At 45.6% G+C, this 20,168-nt stretch overlaps 1 protein-coding gene across 9 annotated transcripts in view; it reads right to left on the bottom strand.

Annotated features, from left to right (window-relative positions):
- The window catches only part of ARHGAP24 (Rho GTPase activating protein 24), a 236,912-nt gene that overhangs the window by 63,601 nt on the left and 153,143 nt on the right, over window positions 1-20,168 (bottom strand). The window lies entirely within an intron of this gene.

The following is a 20,168-nucleotide window of genomic DNA, read 5'->3' as shown; positions in this document are numbered from 1 at the left end:
CGATCTTAAGCTCCGTATTTCACCTCAGACATCAGTTTCATCAATTAGAAAGTACAGATAGAAATATGTGCTTCTAGATCAACACTTTTTCTCTATTGCATGCGATGACAGATATGTTATGATACTACACAAAAAGCAACCAGCCAATTTTAACCCCAAAGCAAGGTGCAAATCCAGAATATTTCCTCTGAGAAACAATAGGGTTAAACTGGTCCAAACATGGCAGCAGCAGGCTTCTGCAGGCTAATCTTTTAACTAATGATAAAACAGTAAATCTCTCTCCTGTTTCCTTTCTCAAACATTTGAAAGCCACCTGTCAGGCTACCAGAACTGAGGTTTTTTTTTTCTCCTGCTGTCTAAATATTAAAGCAAGTTTTTTTTTAAATAGCCAGTTGAGTATCTATCCTGAAACAAACACAAACATTATTAATATAAACTGAAACTTTTAATCCTTTAAAAAGGACCTTTCAGGATATTCCACTGTTCAGGCTTAGGCATTTTCTCTAGACTAACCCTAGCTAAGCAATCAGCATTCAACCACCACAATTACTTAATAATTAAAAAGATGTAAAAGAAAAGATACTAGGGCATCAATAGTGATCCTAATTGCCATCAGAGTTAAAAAATGCCAGTTCTTAATAAAACTTTGTTTGTCATCAGGGATTTGCTTTGTATCTACCTCTTATTATATCATATAGATCAGGTAAGCCCACCACCTGCTAAATATCCTGCCTAAGGGCTATTTAGGGTAGAAAACCTTCCTAATGATATAAATTATGTTTCTATTAGACGCACCACATACCATCTCTCTACTGCTACCACCTCTAGTCTGCCAACAGGCAAGGGTAAGCCCAGATGAAAAGCTTATTTAATTCTTAGTTTATTTCCAAGGAACTTTGTCATTTCCTTGCCAATGCCTTAAAGATCTCTGCAGTAATAGAGAGGCTTTGCAGAAATCCTGAAGGTCTTTATAAAAATAAGATATGGTAATTCAGCAGTCCCTGCAGAAATCTGAAGGATTTTCAATAGCGTTATGACTGAACATTAATAAAGGAATCCACAGCTTGTGATACAGGTATAGCAGTACTGCTGACAATATTTCATTATAAAAATTCCTAGAGGGCAGCAGGGATCCGAGTACGAAGACAGCACTGACATCCACAGCTCATAATGTAAGAAAGCAAAATTTAGACCATAAGTTATTAAAGAGGAGCTTGCCTCTTGCAGTCTTCGGAGCTCATTCTTTAAGATGCAATTCCAGTCTTCAGTCCATCTAAAGTGCATGTTAAAATGTACCAAGGCAGCATTGTCAGTTGGGGTGCAATCATCTTTCAAGGCTTTACCAATGGTTAATAAACATTTTACCATTCGTTTTAATTAACATAATCACCATACTAAATTCTTGTAGGAAGACCACAGATTAAAAGTCTTCCCTGGATATTGATGTGACAGGTTTATTAATATTATTGCACAGTGACTGCAATACCTATCAAGACTGATACTTCCCACTCGACATACTGTGCCTATAATTTAGGAGTGGGACTTGGTAACATAAAACCTTGAGCGCACAGTGGCGTAGTGTAATGACTGAAGAGAAATGAGATGGAATTACAAATTTAATTTCCTTTGATATAGTTGTAAGAAAAAAGCATATAGCTAATACAGTTGGCAAATTGTGAGATCAGAGGAGGAGCCAGTGAGTGGGGTGGCAGGCATTTAAAGTCTCTGGAAAAATACGAATAGCCGTAACTATTGCACGAGTCCCCTAAAACCAGTACCCGGCTGTGGTGGGGAAGCAGGCTGTGTGGCTCTGTAAGGCAGCACTTTGCTTACTGCCTGCTCTGCATCACTCCGACAGCCATAGCTGAGCTGAATTCACATTTCATGGTGACTGAGGCTGACGGGAGACAGCGTGCGTGGTCCCTAGCCCAAAGTGGGACCTGGAACACCAAGGAGCCCTCTGCCCCGTTAGTCAGCTACAGATGACACTTGCGTTTTGACAAGGATTTTACTTGTAACGTAACCCAGCACTGCACTGGGACTGCCAGGGCAATGGGGGTACCAGCAGGATTTATGGCCCTGAGCTTGTATTTTGCAATTTATGCCAAGAGCTGCAAGTTCCTGAAAAAAATAGTTTTTCCTCCTCCCTGCTCACTCAACCTCTCATTCCAGATTCACAGAAGGACTCCAGGAAAATTAAGCTATTACGTTCTTAAGAATTTTTGATTTGTTTAGACAATATGCATGCAGAATGAGAATGTAAAATATTTATTCAAGCAAATGACATTTTACCATTTTTCATGCTAATGCGGTAAGAGGAGAATGAAAACAGTGTGAACTGAAATTCTTTCTCCCAATAGGTAGAAATTAGATATCAGGTGAGGCATAAAATTTTTTTTAGAACGTCCATTGGGAAGTTAACCACACCACAGCCTGACATTCAGTTTGAGCCTCGCTTCTTTTGCATGTGTGTACATTCATATGTGCGCAGAGGGAAAACATACAAACCAACCTCTGCCCTGGCTTCCTCAGCCCTATTTCTGGTATAATAGTTTCCACAGACTCAGATGGCTCATTCTGCAACTTAGCCCCATTGCATCGTTAAAACTTCCTAAGTTCTTCTTCAGGTTAAAATATGCCCAGCCACAGGAAGTAAGTGCAGACTCACACACTCTCCTAGACCGCTGTAAGTCACCACTGCTGGTGTGTTTTGTTTTGTTTTCTAAACACGGGTACACAGATCCACTTACAACAAGCACTGCCAAACACAAAATGCCTATTTGCTGAGGATGCGATGGGCGTGGAGATGCTTGGACAAGGAGAGCTGGCCCCCAAGGCTTGATTCCAGTTATGCTCGTGGCCTAGCAAAAGACCCAGGTATGTTGGCTCTTAAATCAAATGTTTTGTACTGCATTTAACCCTTATGGCATCACATGTCCAGATGGTATTAGAAGCGGTTCTTGAAGCACACAGCTGCTATGGCAACAGCTTTTGCAGGAGGCAGCCTTCTCCTCTCCCCATGCAAACAGCAGCTATAATGGCACCGTGTATTCCCAGGGACACCCCAGGGAAACACCCCCAGTCACAAGTTAAGTGGGCAGACTGCTGCTTCCATCAGCAGCACTGTTTCTGCAGCTTGATGGGCTTTCACTGGAGATGTTCCTCCTAAATACAGACTTCTAAGGCAGGGTAAATAGCCAGGGCTGCCTCAGGGACTGCTTCTGAATGACAGCAGCTCTGTTCTCAGCACCCGCAGAAGGCATTAATAACCACCACAATTACTATAGCAAAAAGGCATGGAGAACTGCTAAACAGCCAGCTACTACAGACTTACATTTATTAGAAAACACAGGCCTTCCAGGTTGCTGAGCACCCCTGGCATATTTTAATAACAGAGCGGAAAGGCAGCCACTTCTTTTCATGAGCTCCTGCAGGGCAGGCGGCATCGTGCCGGCACAGCCGCAGCAACACGGACAACGAGTATCGAGGCAGACAAAATCACAGAGAGAGAAAGGCAGCAGCTACCCAAGCGAAGCTTTTTCATTAGTGATTGCCCTGGACCAGAACACAGTATCTAAGCCCTTTCCCCTGGAGATGCTTCAGTGGAGCTGGGATCCCAATGTGGACTTTGAGCCCTGAGACCCCACTGTTTCTCACTTAAGGCTTGGTCTAAGGCTTCACGTTAAAAGCATCGTGCAGGAGAAGGGGATGTGAGACTTAAGTCTCAGCCCTCACTATGACAGCAACTCCTGCCTGAGCTTAGCTTTGGCTCGCAGCTACTTTTTGTAATGCACATATATCTGTGGAAGGTTAATAAAAGCCAGTTACGGGGAGGTGAGGACTGTAGCTGCTGGCAGATGCCAAGCTGCTAGTCACACAAACAAGAAAACGGAGCCAGGGCTCGCCCAACGGCCTTGGCAAACGCCATCGGTGCTTCTGGAGCAACAGGAGGGGAAGCACCAGAAGCAGCTACAGCCATTTCTGAATGGCAGAAGCCTTTGCCTGGTGGCAACTCTGCACAGGCAGCCGTACGCTTAGCAGAGAAGTTGTTCGTTCCCTGTAGGGGTACACAGATTAAAGGAATGCATCACATCTGTGCTATCCTTGAAACAGTGCCATCTCATTTTCATCAAGTCACATCATCTGCTGCTTCAGAAGAAGAGTCAAGAAACAAACCTCTGCTTCCCTAAAAACAAATAAACAAACAAAAAACAGCCCTCCCCTAGCAAAGCCTTCTGCTCTATTGATTACGTTTAGCAGCATGAGTGCCTTCGGCCTGGTGTCAACCGCCTGCCCCAGGCTCTGAGAACCAGTTCTCTGCAGACAAGACGTGACCTGTGACGCACAAGATGGTTATGTTTGTGTTTTTTGAAATGCCTCACCAGTCCAGCCAGCCAGCAAAAAGCAACAGGCTCCTACAGGGAGGTGGAAGGGTAAACATGGTCATCGAGCCCCCTGCAACACGCTGGCCACAAAGGCAACACAGAGGGAGCCCTTAGGAGAGGGCAGCCCAGTCCCACGGGCTGCGTCCCTCGCTCGGGCATGGCCAAGGACGGTGGGGAAGCCGTGCTTCAGACAGGAAAACCAACAGCCGTCAGCCCAGCAGCTGCAGCAGCCAGGTCTGCTGCTGAGTGAACCTGCTCTTGGCCAGGGCAGAGAGTGAGGACGGGAAGGTCAGCATTTCCTTAGCTCACCCCATGGCTCGCGACTCCGTCTGCTCCGTGTCACAGGGGAGTCTGAGGGACCTCTGCTGGTGTTATTGTTGCGTATGAAAACCTTTTTAAACAAACGCTTGTGATCCCCACATAAATCTCGTTTTTTGAATATCTGTCACGGGCTGTGGCCCAAAGGCAATACACATTTTCATACCATCAGGATTTTTCTGTCATGTGTGCAAGTCAATTAAGAAAGGAAAAGACGCATATGTGAGCATATTTTTCGGCAGTTTGCCATGGACTGGAAAAGCAGTTGTTTTCTTTAGCTGCTGCTATAAATCAAAGCGTGTAGATATGAAAATATTAAGGTATCCTTATTTATAGCTACGTGAGTGAGCGAGTTTGCGGAGTACTGGCCAAAGAAAACAAAAAAGTCATTTCACCAACTCAAGATGACAAGGCTTTTGGCTTTCCGGGTAAAACAAAACTGGAAAGGTTCTTTTCAGAGCAGCAAAAATATATGGTAACCCAATACAAAAGTATTTTCCTCTTATGCCATATTTCAACAGCATTCTTGATGATTTTAAAAGCAAGATAAGATTCTTTCAAAAGGAAAAGAATCTCCAATCAACTATTTTTTGACAAATCAAACAAAATCCATGTTTTTTGTTTTTGTTTTTTACCTGAACCATTCGGTGTATTCAAGTGAGCTTCACGTATAGCTTCAGTCTACTAAGAATACCAAACAAGCTGTCTGGCCCCGTTTTACCACAGCATCAGTTAACAGAAAATGCTTTTTCTCACTTTTTAGTGTTAGAAATTTGGCCTGTGCTGCCTGCAACAACTGCGCCACCACGGTCACCTCTGAAGCCTCTCCGTGGCTACAGGCAGTGCCGGCAGCACGTGCACGGCTCCCTGCGGCACCGGACGCCGTCTGCTCTTCTGCCCTCCTCCAGGTACACACGTATCACTGAGCAGAGTAAAACGAGAGTAAACACGTAATTTAAACGTTCAGCACCACACTGATAACCTGCCTGCAGCACACTGGCCGCTGCTGGTTCCGTTTGATGCCATGGCAACACATTACCTGGGACAGAGCTGCCAATTGCGGTATTTCGCTCATTTTGTACTCTGGTGTTTTGTACTTTTAGTAACAAGTCATTAAGATGGGCAACTAAATATATAATCTGGGCAATTAGATAGAAGGCACAAAGAGCAGCAGCAATTTCTGTGGTCTGCCACTGCACAGATCCAGGCAGAGCTTTGCACGTTGTTGGGTTTAACCAAGGATTCCCAACAGCAGGAAATGGCGACGGCAGCTTCCCCGGCCAGCAGATTCTGCCTGGGCTCAAGCCTGTAAAACACAGCCCGGTTTCTTGACCTAGGTCAGTAAGTTCAGTGCCAGCTTGAAAGCTGAGCCGAGTTCTGCATGTTTCCAAACAGTCATTTAAAATCTTTTTTGTTCGTAATGCAAACAGATGTTGCTGCTCTCACAGCTTTGATCTCAATGTACATCAAATAGCCAAACCGAAAAGAAACGCATGATCTCTGGGGTGGAAAATGAATAATTGTGAACTACTGTTTAATACCCAAACTGGTGATTTTTATTTGGAAGTCTTATACTTGGATACTACCTCTGCCCAAGCTGGTAGCAAGCTGCATGCACCTTTACATGCATTGTTACATTCAGGTAAGATATTTAGAAAGCAAGTGATGCATTCTGACATGTTACCTATCCATGCTGTAAAGCATTTGCTCCTGGTCGGCTGCATCAGTCCATTGCCTAGCCTCTGCCACTGAGCATCATCCCTGTGCTGAGGCCTCTCCTTTTTTTGGTACTTGCTGGGGCAGCTCAGCCCCAGATGTTTGGATCCCAGTCCCTGGCACTCCCTGGCTTGTCTCGACTTCCCCACCTCTAACACCATCATCCCTGCATTCCTGACGCCGGAGGAAATACACAAAGCATGCCTACTTTCCACACTCCACATGCCAAGGCAGTCGTGCTCGAAAAGTTACACAGAAAAGGCACAAAAATGAAAACTTACCAGTAAACTTACCGGTATAGAAATACCAACATCATTCCCTTACCCTAAGCTTTGCTTCAGCATCGCTTGCCAGCTGAGCTCCAGAGGCCAGTGCTGCCACTGTTTGTTTGGGGGGACGCTTCTTGGAGGTTACAGGAGCCCAAAGGGCTGCTCCACAGCACCGGGGCCGTAAATCCTGGCACTCAGGCAGGCTGACCAACCTCCAGAGCAAACACAGCGCAGCCCTTTCCCCTCTGCTCTTCCTCATTGTCTGTGCTTGCCTGTCTGAGGCTGCCTTGGGCAGTAAAAGCTTCTCTGGGCCGTGTTTCTCCTTTCACTCCTCCACCCGCTCCCACAGAGGCCTTGTCCTGAGGGTGTCAGGAATGCACCCGTCACTCTCCGCCACAGGGAGACTGTCCCCAGCCCAAAGGCAGTATTTAACCCACTTCAAAATATTTACTTCCAACTAATTTACACTCTGGTATTATTGCAGTCTTCCATCTCTTGCATTTTCTCAAAGTTCTTCAGCTGGGAACAGAAAGACAGATTTTTACAACTACAAAACAAGCTTCCAGACGGAAAGCTGTTTTATGAATTGCTCTTTAAACAAACAGGGAAAGGATTTAGAAGCCAAAGGGAAACACAGCAGTGATGACAGCCAGGTCTGAAGCCTACCTGATAACTCCTGCCCGTTTTTCACCATCCCCTCAGCCACAGCACATAATATAACCATTCTGTTCTGAGCAATGTCAGTCAATATTAATTAAGGGCGCAGGCATTTTAACACAACCACCAGACTGTTCTCTCAGTCTTCAGAACAAAGGCATCATTTTCTTGCTCCTGCTCTTCTAAAATAATCTCTGTCCCTGGGTAAATTTAGATTTCAAGGGAAAGTGCAGGAGGTCTCCAAGAACCTCATTCAAGTGCTGCTTTCACTGGGGAAAGGCAGATGTTTTTATATGCAAAAAAACAAACGGAGTCCCAGGCCAGGGGCAGACGCAGCCCAGGAAGGAGAATGGTGGCAACGGGCAGTCTGTGCTGGCTGGCAGGTTTTGTTTCTGGAATTTGCTTCAGCAAAAGGTTAATCCCTGACATGTTTTGGGGAGGCAAACACCAAGCTGCCGTACAAGCAGCCGCATACAATGAAGAGATTTTCACGGCCAGGGACAGAAAGGTCACAGACGCTCATCAAGTTCACATTTCTCCTGCGGAGCCACGGTGAACGGTAAGGCCCTGAGCATGAGCCCCTGCCCCAAGTCACATGAATACGAACCAAGGAATTTATATATCCCAGAAAGTGGGGAAAGGGGCAGAAAGTTACGATGTGCAGGTGCTATAAAGGGCATCCTCTGTACCAGACACCCCTAATTGGCCCCAGATAGCACAGTCAAGCTATGACAAAAATGAGGCATTAACAATTCTCAGCAACAAACAAATGCATTTGGTGGACGTGGGGTTTTTATGATGCTACGGCTCAAAAGGCCCCACAAACAGAAAGGGAAGAGCATTTTGTGAGCAGGTCTACAGCAAAGCAGTACATTTGCTGGCCCATACACTGCACATTTAAGCTCAGCCTTGCAATAGTTACCAAACTGTTTAGGCTACATCCTTTATGCAGCCAAAACCGGAAAACCAGAATCTTGGGCAAGTCCCTCCTGCTCCCAGAAGAACAGGTGAGCTACAGCATGCAGCCACACTACATGACACTACAGACACAGAGGTAAGGGAAACCAGGAAGTCAAAAGGGGAAAAAAATATGGAATTTTGCCATTGCAAGTAAGGAGTGTTTTTTCTACCCAGAACTAGAGAAAGATACCACATATCATTGAATGAGAATCGCCTCTAACTTCTTCCTGCCCACAGCATGCCCTTTTGCTCAAGTTATACCAAACACCACATCTGCAATCCCTGCAAAGCAGTCCGTCACTCGCAGTTCATCCCCTGCCTCCCTTCCAGAGCTCTGCTTTTGGCCAGCTCCTGGAATCGACGCTCTCCCAGCCTTTGGTACATGCAGGGTCAAGAAGCAATACAGATGCAGCCATTCCTTCCAGCTTATTCTCCTGGGCTTTTCCTCTAGCAGCTCCAATCTCTTGAACTGCTCTACTCAGATAAAAAGATTGACAGCATTGTAAGAAAGAGGTGGCACAAATAAACCGTCCAATATTTCTTGGGTCATATTCCGAGAGAATCACAATAAATACAAATTTATTTCCTAAATTACCTTGCTAGCTTTTTCCTCAGAGCTGTATTTCAGGATACCCTTGAGTACTTCTATATTTTAGTATGCCATTTCCCCTGTATATTTACTAGAATAGCACTTTATCTTATATTTCTTCTTTACCTCATTCATTTCAAATCTGAGCATCTCTGTTTCTGCTTCATTAAAAACTTCTCTCATAGTAGGCCTACATTTTTTAAAAAATGTAGTTCTTTTTATGAAGTGTCTGACATGAGAAGCTGGGTATTTTTGCAATTTTTCTTCTGCCTCCACATTAACCCTAATCTCAGTTTGAATGTTAGTGTTGGAGATTAAAGCTCACTGTTACACTCTGCTCGCAATGAAATGGACTCGATCCTCATTTTATCCTTTTAGACTTCATGCTCGCAAGAGGAAGTTTACAATTTTGTGCTTAAACAAACCAAAACCAACCAAAACCATTCTGCTAACAACACTGTGCAACAGCATACAGCAGTACAGTATCACACTCCTCAAAATCCATTTTCTATTCCCCTTCCATTGATTTAACTGAGAGCAAAAGCAGACCCAGGGAAGCAACTCTCCCTCCTGATTCAGGGGAGCAGCTGTTTTCTAAAAGGTTCCGGAGTAAAGCACAGACATTTTCTCCTCCCCTTGCCTTTCTGGAGCAAAATAACATGATCTGGGTGAGGCCCAATCCTGTAGCAGCGGGGTGGAAAGCACCCTGAAGGACATCCCATCCCACTGCCCCAACACCGCTCCCCGTCCGCATCCCCTGATGAGCGATTATCTACCACCTCCTACTGATGATGCATCTCCCAGTGCAAGCCAAAATGAAGAGAGAATAAAGCTGGACTGCAGAAAGGATCAGTGAGTGCCACCTTGACTTGTGTTAACACACAAACACGTCCGCGGGTGGTAGATGACAAGGCAAACTTCCCTGTTTGCTTATACTGGAAACGGCTGCCAAAGTGACATGGGAATGAAGCACAATGGTTACATTAATGCTGCTGTTTGCTGAAAACTTCTAAAAATACCACAGTTCTCTACTGCTGCAGTGTGTAACAGCTACCACTGTACAGCCGGCATGCCTGCAACACATTCTTAATACGCATTAATTCTGATCTTATTTTAAGAAAGAGAGTTTTTTCCTTAGTCCCCGGTCGTTTTTGACGGCAGGAAAAACCACCTGCCCAAATAATCCTGCCTTCTTGTAGGATTTACTGAAACCATTCTCTCTAGGAAAGAAAAATCATTTCTATTTACATTACCTAGAAATAAGAACTCCCTTCTATCAGGAGCGCTGGGAGTTATTCATAGCACATGCTGACATACACACAGGCTTTCCTACTACTGACACAATGGAAATTTCTCAGCTGGAAGGATTTCTCTGCCCTCCTGCTGGAGGTGCATTGCAGCCACAGCTTCTGTGCTCACACCGACCAACTCCAAGTTGAAATTTTCAAGCTACAGAAAGTTTCAGTGGATGCAGGATTCTGCAAACAGATTCCAGTATATGCTAACAAATTCCAGTATAAGCTGCTTAGATGTCAGTGTCTTTGTACGACTACAAATTGCAGTGTTGACGAACACATTCTGACAGAAATGCCACAAATTTCATCTGCTCTTTACCCTGGGTCAACTTGTAGCTTTTGGCATATTTCGAAAAAGGGATTTGCCCCCTCCATCACAAACACGACATCCCTCTTAACCGCCGTGTCTCCCTTTTCTCGCCCGGGACAAAAGCAAAGAGCACACGGAGTACCTCTGCTCCTCACTGCAGCTGCTCCTCTCAACTCCCAGGCTCCTTGCCCGTTTGTCAGGATCGCAGGAGACGCTGGTTTGTCCCGGCACAGCCCCACCTTCCACCGCTAACGGGCCGTAGCTGCGTCACTCTCCTCCACTGGCCCAACGTATGTTTTATTTCCATTAGGGCAGCTCAGGCTGCTGCCTAAACAGCCCCAGACAAAGATTACGCTGCCGCAGCGGTTTCTACATGGAAGAGCCATTCCCCGTTAATGCCTGTTGTGCCTGCAGCAGCAGGAAGCCGCTCCGTGCAACCCTGTGACCTGCAGTGGGCAGGGGGAGCGAGACGGGGCCGCCTCGACGCCAGCTGGCTGCCATCCGCCCCAGGGCAAGCCGTACTTCAGGGCCGCTGCTCGAGACTTTTCCGAAACTCACTTTAGAAACCTAATTTTGATGCACCAGATGTACAAGTGATCGGTGGAGGGGAAGCAAGAGAGCAATCTGCTGGAATCCACACAGGTCCAGATATAATCACTTATTTCTTTTATACTGCGTACACAACGACTTGGTTCTCCAGATGTGAAGAGCACTAAACAAATCTAAGCAGATTCTTTCAGTTTAGTTACATAACTAAACGGCTTCAGCTGCAGTAAGAGAATACTCTGAGTGCTCTCAGTGCGCACACTACGCTCGGAATTAGCCAGAACTGATCCAACACATCACTGAGCTGGGAGGCGCTGAACTAGATTAAACGTATCCGAAGCCCCACGGCACACATAACGAAAGGGACAGACAGCACGGCACTGATTCTGCAATGACGGCAAGTGGCATCGCTCCTACAGATTACAAGAAAATGACATGCTTGTCATCTGCTTTTGTGATGCTGATATCTCTGTACTAAAAATGCTCAGGTACCTACCGCAAGCAAGTTGATCTTTGGTGCACTGCATTTTCTAGACCGATGCTACGCTTTTACCCTTAAGCTGCTATTACGAGGTATGCACGCAGGCAGTGAGCACCTGTCAATTCTGTTCTCAGCAAACTAGGAGCTAACAGAGCACCAAAGACAGTTTTCAGCAGTGACATCTCGGCGTTTTGCCTCCCAGCTCCAGCAAGTGATCAGCTATGGAGTACTGCAGCTTGCCTGCTTCGGGCCAGTGAGTGCTTCCTGGTGTAGACTGCGGCTGCACAGTGACTTTGGTCACATTAATTAGACAAAAACTGAGCAGGCAAAGGCTTACACACTTCCCTGCGCAGGTGCTCCACCACTGGGAATCCTACCACCGGCTCTGAAGACAGGCTGCCAAAATTAAAGGTCAGCTCCACTCCGTCCTCCTGAAGCCTTGCCTGCCTGTTTACAGAAATGGACTTATCCTAGTTCAGAGTGAGGGGCGGGAGGATCACTGGTTCCATCTGCAACACAGCAGACACAACACAGGCAGACGACAGGAAAAAGGGGTAAGAAACAGAAGGGTTTGTGGTGTCCTCTTTCCTCCTGAAGAAAGCAAGCTTTTGAAAGGTGGAGAGCTCGTAACACTGAATTCATCTGCCAATGTTAGTAACTGAGTGCTGTCAGGACTGAGGTCATCTCAAACTTCGATATTTTCAAAATAGTCAATACCTGGAAAAAATGCTTCCTCTGCTGAAAAATATCCAGGCATTTCCTTTGCTAAAAATAAATTACGTCCTACATGTTTAGTATCTAAAGAATCCAAAGCCAGGCATGAGGTTCCAGCTTGCAATGCCTTGCTCTGTTGCCTGTTTGCCTCCTTTTGGGGTCATTTTTATTGGGAGGACATGGAAGTACTGAGTGGCCAACACACAAATGAGTGCTCAAACATCTTGCAAAATGATCTTTTACATGTACAAATCATCAGATAAATACAAATGCACAGTATTTGTGAACACAGGGCATTATACACTGTATAGTATACAGCAGAGGAAGAGTCGCCTCAGCTGTATCGATTTAAATTTCATTTAAATGACTACATCACTCTCACATTCCAGTTCCGGCAGCAATAACCACAGGAGATGAGGCAAACAGTCCCCACTGCAAAGTCACAACTCCAGTTTGTTGTAGAGAACAATACCTGCCAAGCACACATCCTGTCCTGGTGCCTGCAAACGGAGAGGCTGAAGGCTTCACCCTGCAGCATCTTTGCAAGCCTTAGGTAACACGGTGCCCTTGAGTTCCCCACTTGGTTCCCAGTGTTCACGTGCCAAACTGTGGGGCTCTCCCTCTTCACTTCGGTGCCATTTTTGTCTGTTTTTAAATGAATACTGTGATCACCTGTTCCTGTTTGTATTGTCTTATCCCACCCCATCACGATCTATCACAGACTCTCTGTGTCAGCCAACTGCATGTTAGAACTCCCCCACTAAAGTCTCAAGGCAGGAATTCAAAGCAATTTAATAACAGTAACTGCTGTTTCAAAACTGCACAACTATCCTCTGGCAGCAGAGTTCAAGGCCACAGGAACCTGTTGCCATTGCTGCAGCCTTCCTTGCTTGAAGCTTTCTCTGGGGAGTTGGGGAACAGGTAAAAGCTCGCTGGAGCTGAGCAGCTCTGGTCTCCAAAGACAGGTGTATTTTTATTACTCATCTGCTGTCAGATGAGTAAAAGAAAAAACAGTTGTGTCCAGGCCTTCCTTCTACTGACCCACTGGGGGGGAAAAAAAAAAAAAAAAAGTTTTATTTTCCAGGAAGATCAGAAGAAAACATGAGCTACAAACATCAAAGCAATCAAATGAGCTAGAGTTAACCCGCTGATTCTCATTCACCCATTTTGTTGTTGCATGACTGCCCTCACTATTACACCTGCCTATCTATCCTGTGCTTGGTAAAGAAAGCGGAACAACTACCGAGGACTTCAGTAAATGAAGGGTTTGCGTTCCTTACTCCAGACTGCTCCCTGCTTCTTGACAACTCGGACAGCCTTGTCCCGAGAGCCAGCCTACCATCAGCTGAGGCGAACAACCAGGTACCAAAGGGTGGAAGAGGGTTTCCGTGTGGGATGGAGCACCAGGAAGCGCAACTGATTTTCACCGCCGCTTCAGCCCTTGTTCCTCGGTGGTCCTTAAAACTGGGCGTCACATCATGTTACCAATAAATGCCACTTTTCTGGTAAAGCAGTTCACAACACAGTTGGAGTCTTTTTTCCTTTTTGCTCAGGCCGGAGTCAGCAGCATCCCACAATCAGTACAGGAATGACGGCTGTCTCAACAGGACGTGCTGCCCCCTCCACAGAAGCTCAAGTTACCAGGCTTTACACCAGCAGCCTCAAAGCAGGATCTGTCCCTTCCCCGCGCAGCGGCATGCCGTGCAGCAGCGATGCTGTGCCTTCAGCATGGTCTGCTCTGTCTGGGCCCTGATTTTCACCACACGCAGAGCACAACAGCCCAAGAACTACATTCAGACTTCAGCTATCCAGAGCCAGACGTACAGAAACTCTGCGCACCCCCCAGGGTATATACTTCTTTGCCTTAGCTTCCTATAAATAGCCCTTTAGAACAGAATGAGGCTTTCAGGGTTTCTTTCTTTTTTACCCAGTGTTGAAAAGACTTCCTCATCCATACACTTTTGTCGCTTTTAGCAACTCACAGGTCACAAAGCAGAAAGATTCCTGACAAAGGAGACATGACCTATATATTGCCTTACTCAGCTGCATTATATCCTTTCCTCGCCTGCTTATGGAATAAAGCAAAATGTTGCACATAAAGAGGGGTTCGGGATTAGGGCTTCTGCTTGTGTCTCTTCAGTAGCTTTTTCCACAGCATTGGTGAATTCCTTTAAAATTTCTCTACCACATTTTCCTCATTCTGCAAAAAAGCAATTAAGAATATTTACTGGCCTCACAGGGAAGACACACTGCTTCAGTTAATTAAAGCTTCTGAAGACTTTAAGATCACCCAGCGAAGGGCTTTACAGGAATGCAAAGTGCGTAATAAACCCAGAAAATGACCCAGCAGAGACACAAAGGTCGTATCTGAAATGAAGTGTGTCCAGTGAAGGTCTCATTGAGATTTAAACAAAAAAGTTGTCATATAAATTACTACAACATGCTTTCTCACTGTAGCTTGACTGAGATTTTACAATGTGTGTGAGCTCACGCGCTAGTTGGTGAACTGGAAGGAATACATTTAAAGGCAATTTGCAAATCGGAGACACCCGACACAAACTGCTACCTATAAACGTCCTAACTGCTTTAAGAGCTGTAAAAAGACGCAATGAGGGCCCACGCAAGCCCAAGTAAAACTGCCCCTCACTGCTACATATCACTGGCTTAGACAAAAGCCTAATGTATTAAAAGAGGAATCAGCCCCTTTCAACACTACAAAGCCTGAAGGCCTACGGCGAATGTGTTCTTAGAGCACTGAAGGACAGGACGCCCTGAGCTGCGAGGGCAGCAAATGAGGCACGCCAGGACAGAACAAGGTGTGCACAAGGGCAGGGGACACAGCAAGCTGCTGTAAAGCAAGATACCACGCAGTGGCTTAAAATCTCACCGGCTGCCTGCCTCACCAGCAAGTCACGGATCAATGCAAATATTGTACAATCCTTGGTGTAATAATTACACAGCAGTGACTGCCGTACATCAGGGTAACCTGGGGGAGAGGCCAAGAGAGCTGTGTCCTGCCTGGTCTATCACCGCATCTCTTCGAGATGCAGAAAAAAGGCGAAGATAAAGCCGAGTTCATCCGTTCCCCTCAGGATGCTTCTAGGTTCTCCTTCAAGATGGATTGGTGCTAGCAGTGCTCACCGGAGCAGACACGTTAGACACGTAAGATGCAGTACTTAACTTCTGTAGAAGGAGAGTGCTCACGCAGGCTGCAGATGACATTGTGATCCAGAGCACTTAAGGTTGCTGGCACTAATTCATCGCCACAATCTTTCTGAAAAAACACAGTTGGCCTAAAACTGGTCAATAAGCCTTGCGTGACTACTTCTATTGACTGCACGACTTCCCACCTGCAGCATTTCTGATTCACCAGCTACTGTCCAAAGATCAGATTTACAGGTTTCTGCCAGTAGCAACCAGGATGAAAAACCTGTTTGTGGATCTTAGAAAGAAACGATGATGCACAACAGAAAAATATAAAAATCAAGGCCTAAGGCATAATCCAATTCCACGAGAATGACTTTTACTTCCAAGACTCCTTAAAGCTTAAATGCAAAAATTATTTCCTGAGGACACATTTCACATTCAAAGCAGCCACAGCTCTTCTAATTCTGAGCACCTAAACAAATATACTGCACATACCTCTTTTAATTAGGACAGATTTTTCTATCTCATCTGTGATCATTTATTGCAGGCTCTGATTGCACGGCCATCTCTCTCAAAATTCAAGTTATTCTGGTCTTAGTTTTACACCTTCATTCTATCATTTCATTAGTTTTCATGTTAGGAGTGCAAAATTATGAAGCCACTAAGCCACCTTTTCTTTTACAGTAAGCAAAGATTTCAATGTGAGGTGATGGGAGGACATGAACAAGCGGCATTTGAACACACATCTCTTGCCACTGGTAACACAACACCAGCAATCAGCTCCCCAAGAGGTGGGTGTTCATAATCCACAGACAAGCATGGCGGCTTTTCACTGTTACAGGGAACATTTTTAGCTTTTGGCCATTTTATATCAGGAAGTTAGTATTTGCTTATTAAAAGTCCAGCTCATTTTCAGTGCCAATGTCCCCTGGGTGTAATAAAGTGAACTAAGCAAAGCCTGAAGCAGAATGCAAACAAGGAAACTGAAACAACTGCTGGATGTCATTAGCTCTTCCATGCGCTCTCAGCCAACAGTCCTAAGCACTAACATGGACGAGTATCATCTGTGCTCTCCCCAAGCATATGACAACTGGTTTTAAAAGGTGTTCTCTTCTGCTTCTAGCTGCCTTTTATTCCTTTATAAAGTGTAAAATATTCAGCCTGAAAAATGCATCCCTTTTTAATTGACAAAAAAAATCGTGTCCATCTTTTCATGAATACCATTCACTGCTGAGCTCAGCTTTTCATCAAGATCTATCTGCATACCTGGAGAAGGGGCAGGTTATCAGGAGCATCACGCAGAGCGGCTCTTGTCCCAACCTGAACAACCCCATGGTCCTGGTGGTGGTGAAAACCTGACACTTATTTCCATGCTTAACATCAACAACGCATTTCTCACAAGATCTGCTCCCAAGAGCAGGTGTGTTCTTGAAAAATCAGCATCAAAAAATCTGCAACTGCTCCTCTGGCAGCAGGAACAAACAGTGAGAACTCACCTGGTTACGTGTGCTGTATTACAGCACTTCGTAAGTCAATAAACTCTGTCTTGGAAGAACAGGGAGCTGCAGGGTCCGTGGGTAACGGTCAGGTTAAGTACTGCAGTCATCTGCACCATCTGACTGACGTTCACAGACAGAAAAGTCAATGACTTCATTTAAGGATTAGAACGAGTTTGGTTTTGCATCAGACTTGACTTAAGAAGGATGAGCTGGATTCATTACAAAATGAAGTTTAATTAATAGACTACTTCAAGTTATAATTAGCTAATGAAGTTCAGGAAAAAAAAAAACGGAAAGCAGTTTTAAACTGAAGTATGTAACTGATTTACAGCTCTTCAATTACAGTATGTGAAAAAAGACAATGTGATAACTGCTCATCTCCAGGACTGGCTCAGAAGCCATTATTTCTTTGAACTAATGATTAAATGTCTCAACACAGTCTGGACTTCACAATTTGCTTTTGAACTGTATTGCTTGCATTTATAGCCTGCAGAAGATACAGGATGCACTAGTGATGTGCAATCCATCTCTTTTTCATCCCAGATTGTACAATAAAGACAGAAGGAAATTGCTTCTCCTTGAACCAAGATTTCTGTCCGTTCTGTGAGGATGCACGGACGTTAAGGTACAAGCATTACCCAGTTTTAGGGAGAACAGGAGCCAGCAGCAGCCCCTCAACAGAGCAGGGCAGCTCTGCAATATCGAGAAGCAGCTCCAGAAGTGGGGTGCTCCAACACACCCTGTGGTACCACCTCTGGCTGAACCCAGCGCACGGCAGGGGACCGGCGGCACAGCGTCTCACCCACCGACCCAATTAAGAGGCTTAGGGCTGCAGGGGAAGAGGAGGAAGGGATTTTATATCCAGACACTCTGCAAACACATGCTCACTTCATAACACCTCCTGGGAGCATTGTAATTACCTTCCTCTCACCTCTCATGTGGTAAGACCCACACTACCAAAAAAAACCCTGACAGCTGATGTTTCGGTGTGTCTTTGAGTAAGGCAGCTAAGAACAGGCATAGCTCTTCTGAGGTAGTGGAGTTTTTTGCTTTAAGGACCGTGTGTCTTTCCAGCACAGAAGGTACCAGAATATTGGGATCAGATGATCCAGCCACACAGACCATCTTCTGTGTCAGGCTGATTCTAGCACACAGCAGCCAGCACACCCCCACTACCCCTGTGTTTGAACCACAGAGCTGGCTTGCCTTCACCTGTCATATGAAATTTGTGACTGGCACGCTCCAGGCTTTCACCTTTGCCACCATCGATGGCTTTGTTGATGGCTTCAGCTCCTCTCCTTTGCTGTGCAGCTCTCTGAACTGTTTCATTATTTGGCCTTTTCTGCCCTTTGCACATCAGAACTTCTCAGATAACTCCCTCTGTCTGTTCAGCTGCTCTGTGAAGCACTCCAGTTGAAAGGCTACGTGCTGCCCTGTGCTGACAGCATGCTGCTACGCTCTTTAGCTAGCAGCAGAAGAGCTACAGCAAAGATTCTCCAGCAGAAATGGTGTTATCTGCTCCTGCAGTTTCCCCTTTCCACAGAGCCATAAACATTTCCCATGCAGTAGCACTATCCAGGCTGTGTCAAGTGTGGAAAATAGAACTTGAAGGCTCAAAACGAGGCAAGAGCAAGATCTCTTTAGAGATATCAGATGCTCCTGTTGAGGGCTGGGATACTGCAAGCACAGCAAACCACCTGGAAAGGAACACGCTGCTTCTCAGGCCAAGCAAGGCTGCAAGCACAGAGCTACTAACAAGCAACCAACCGAAGAAATGACTAGACACAAACAGGTTTGAGTTCTTGCTAAGTATTAAGACCCTAATTTTAATATCTGCTGCCAAAGGTCTCGATTAGCCCCACTGCTCACAGATAGGAACAGAGGAACAACGTGTGGGACTCCAGCCCACATGCATCTGTCCCTGCCCTGTGTGGTGCACAAGGCATCATCCTCCTGCAAGGCGGTGTGATGCCTCCTGCCCAGGCATCTTCCAAGACGAAGGAGTGGCCACAGCAGTGACAGCTGAGGGACTTGCTCTTCACCCTGATTTGGGTTTTGGGCCAAAAAATCTGCAGGTCCCATTTCCCCCCTGGTGGAGTCTGCTGCTTTCTAATACAAAGCTGAGTCATAAGCTAGCACTTCACGTGCCTAAACTGATGGCTGAGTTGTTGATGTGCTCACTTCAGCAAAGACTAAAAGAAGAAACTACTTACAATCTGGGTAAACACAAAGTGAGGAGACACGGGAGAAAGGTGTACACAAAGAAATTGGTAAAGCATAAATATAACAAACTCTGCAGACAGGGATCTACAGAAGATCCCAGGGAGAGAACAGCAAGTGCTGGTGCTTGCTTAGGGCTCCCTGTCCAAGTGGTTTGCTTGGTAGCAGCCCACAAAACACTCGGGATAACAGGAGGAGGCAGACCAGCACACGGTGCTGACTGAGACATTTCCAGTCCTCCTTTACAGCAGTTGCTAACATTTGTGCATTTGGTCTCCATGAGCAGACACACAGCTTTGATCTACACAGAGACGTACAGCATCTCCCAGAGATGTGCTATTTGCAATAGCACTAAACAGTTGTCATTCAAATTCTTGTGAAATCTCATCTACTTTTTCCAGAATTAACCCAACTAATTATGATCTTAATTATTCAGAGCATATAATAAGTTCTAGAGTATGGGAACTCAGTTTGCTGAATTCAGATCATGGAGTAATTGACTCTTCATTCCAACTGCCTTCATTTAGTGATCAGTGTTGTGACTGGCAACTCAGCGATCAGTGTTAGAAACTATTTCTGGAGGAGGTAAATCTAGTTTGCCAGCATCAATGAGAACAAATCAGCGGACTTTAATTCTGATATTTGATTTTTTTTTTTTAAAGCCTTAAAACATCATTAAAAATCTCATCTCACATGAACATGACTGATCACAGCCAATCGTCTTGACTCAGTCCATACAAGCTTAAGGCCAACACATCTTATCAATCCCCTGTTTGTGCCATCTGCACCACACACACCCAAACACACGCATCTAACAGGAACACGCAGAACACCTGGCCATGAAACTGCCCCTTCGCCTCTCTTCAAATGCCCCTCCAGCAGAGCTGGGCGACCACAGCAGCTCCGAGAGCAGTGCAGGGCCCTGGCCGGGACAGCCCGTTTCGGTAGCACACGTTCCCAGTGTGTGGAGGAGGCGGCAGCAGCTCGGCCAGCTGATACTCGGACAGGGCTGTTAAACACAGACTTCGTGGGAATTCAGCTGGGCCCCTTCCTCGTGCATTC

This window comes from Anser brachyrhynchus (genome assembly GCF_964034855.1).
Source record: "Anser brachyrhynchus genome assembly, chromosome: 4".
NCBI classification, from domain to species: Eukaryota; Metazoa; Chordata; class Aves; order Anseriformes; family Anatidae; genus Anser; species Anser brachyrhynchus.
The sequence above is the reverse complement of the archived record's forward strand: the minus strand, read 5'-3'. Positions and strand labels throughout refer to the sequence as shown.